The sequence below is a fragment of the Diaphorina citri genome, unplaced genomic scaffold (genome assembly GCF_000475195.1).
Source record: "Diaphorina citri unplaced genomic scaffold, Diaci psyllid genome assembly version 1.1 scaffold2679, whole genome shotgun sequence".
NCBI classification, from domain to species: Eukaryota; Metazoa; Arthropoda; class Insecta; order Hemiptera; family Psyllidae; genus Diaphorina; species Diaphorina citri.
This window is the reverse complement of record NW_007380096.1, coordinates 47,905-50,464: the sequence shown is the minus strand read 5'-3', so window position 1 is coordinate 50,464 and position 2,560 is coordinate 47,905.

Below are 2,560 nucleotides of genomic sequence, written 5' to 3'. Positions count from 1 at the left end.
TCTGGAAATTTGAAATTGAAAGTTTAATTGAATAATAAAACTCCGACATTACGACGATTAAGTCCCAATTCGTGTCCAGATAACAGTGGACATTAATATAATGCATTATTAAATTCAGCGCCCATTATAATAATGCATTATTAAATTTACCTGATAAAAATATGTCATAAAAAAGCTTTAGAATAGAAACTTTACTGCTGCAGAATCAAAGATGGCATCTCTTATCACATGACCATTATGAGATCCTCACTGACATACATGGGTCATCTTATCTCACAGATAAATTAAAACCATCTCAGGTGCTACTTGTAGATTTATCTGCAATTCATTATTGTCAAACTGCTTGTAATTAAAACAAACCTTTTTTTTATAAGTTCAGTTATCCTTGTAAATGAGCTTTTCTATGATACTTGTGAAGTTAATGCTTGTAATGAGCCTTTTTTTATGATGTTCAGTGCATTGGTGTTGGTGCTTACAATCATTGAATATTTTCATTATGATTGTTTGATTGTCAATATTGGTGCTTGTAATTAATATTTCTATGATGATTGGTGCGAATGGTGCTTGTTTGTTGACTGTATCTGGTGCTTGTAATTTTCTATTCCCCTTATGATTGGTGTTTTCTTGAAATGCATGTAAGGATTCCAAAATATACCTTTTTTTTAGTGGTGGAATTATTTAAATATTTATTTATCTATAGGTACCTACATACGTTTTGTTATTTTTATTTGTTTTTTCAAATTGTATGACGAAAGTTTTGTGTGTTTTTAATGAAGCTGGATGGGAAGTCATGCAGCACGGTATGTTGGGTGACATGTCATGTCATGTACAACATGTGAGGCCATGAGCTTGTACCAGTCACGAGGTACAACTCGTGATTCTGTGCCCGAGATTTGACACACGCCAACATTGTTTTTCTCATCATGCGTGTTTTGTACTATGATGAGAGCTTTTGTTTTATCATACTTTGTACTTACATTGCATCATTTAGGATTCCAACGTGTATTCTTTTCTACAAAATATGCACAGTATATGCTTTGTAGAAGAAGATTTAGAGGAGCTATACACTGAGAAATAAATTGGTGATAGGGTGCCACTCCCACTAGTCAGGGTGAAAGAACTCTATTATCGGAGGGGGTTATTTTTATTTCCCCTGATTTAGGTTGTTGGAATGCTATAATATAGTGTCGAGCTTCTCGATATAGAGTCCAATATTGGAGTTCCGGAACCCAGTCACTCGATTGGTCTGCCGGCACACTGGTTTTTTCTCAGCGTAGGAGCTTTAGGTTGAAAAAACCTCGAACTCGGATATATTAAATTTAAACAACGTTTTTTTTGGACTACAAGTCGATGTAGGTATTATTCAAAGTGATAATGGTGATGGAAAGAAAATCCCGCGCATTTATACCCTGTTGATTCGAGTTCTACAAATGCTGGTAACTCCTCTCGTACATCATTATTCATCGCATACAGTCGTACACATCCTGCTCCGGAATTTGGAATGATGCAGCACAATATCCTACTCGAAGGATTAACAGAGATCTCTACTTAATAGAGATATAGAGATACTCTCTACTGATAAATTAAGAGCTGCCAATCACCGTGGCCTTCCGGTTCCTGTCAAAATAAATTGATCTAATTGTTAAGATCGCTTGGTCATCTTAACTTCTTGGAGGTGATGAGGCGATATCCATGACTTCTTAATTTATACTGCTTTCAATTTCAATCTCGGATATTTGGGAATTGATAAGGTGATTGTTTTTATTAAAATGAGAGGATCGAGTTTAATTGGATAATTTGGACTATTTGGAGCCTGAAACTTGTTCATGAAGTCAAATGTGAAATTTGAATTTGAATGCCAACTGGATTAAACGGTAGTGATCGCCTTTACAACTTTAATGTACATGTAGTCATGTACCTTACAATAATTGTTTACTTTACCTACTCTTTTAGGTTTTAGTTACCTTCTTATGTATGGGCGGTAGGCAATATTTACAGTTCTCCATCTTCTTTTCTTCCTCCTCCTCTCCTTCTTCACCTTCTTATTCGTCCTCATTTCTCTTCTTTCTCCATTTTTTTTTTTATTTTTATTATTTTTTTTTTTACCACAAGTCGATGTAGGTATTATTCAAAGTGATAATGGTGATGGAAAGAAAATCCCGCTCATTTATACCCTGTTGATTCGAGTTCTACAAATGCTGGTAACTCCTCTCGTAAGTACATCATTATTCATCGCATACAGTCTATTGGAGTTCCGGAACCCAGTCACTCGATTGGTCTGCCGGCACACTGGTTTTTTCTCAGCGTAGGAGCTTTAGGTTGAAAAAACCTCGAACTCGGATATATTAAATTTAAACAACGTTTTTTTTGGACTACAAGTCGATGTAGGTATTATTCAAAGTGATAATGGTGATGGAAAGAAAATCCCGCGCATTTATACCCTGTTGATTCGAGTTCTACAAATGCTGGTAACTCCTCTCGTACATCATTATTCATCGCATACAGTCGTACACATCCTGCTCCGGAATTTGGAATGATGCAGCACAATATCCTACTCGAA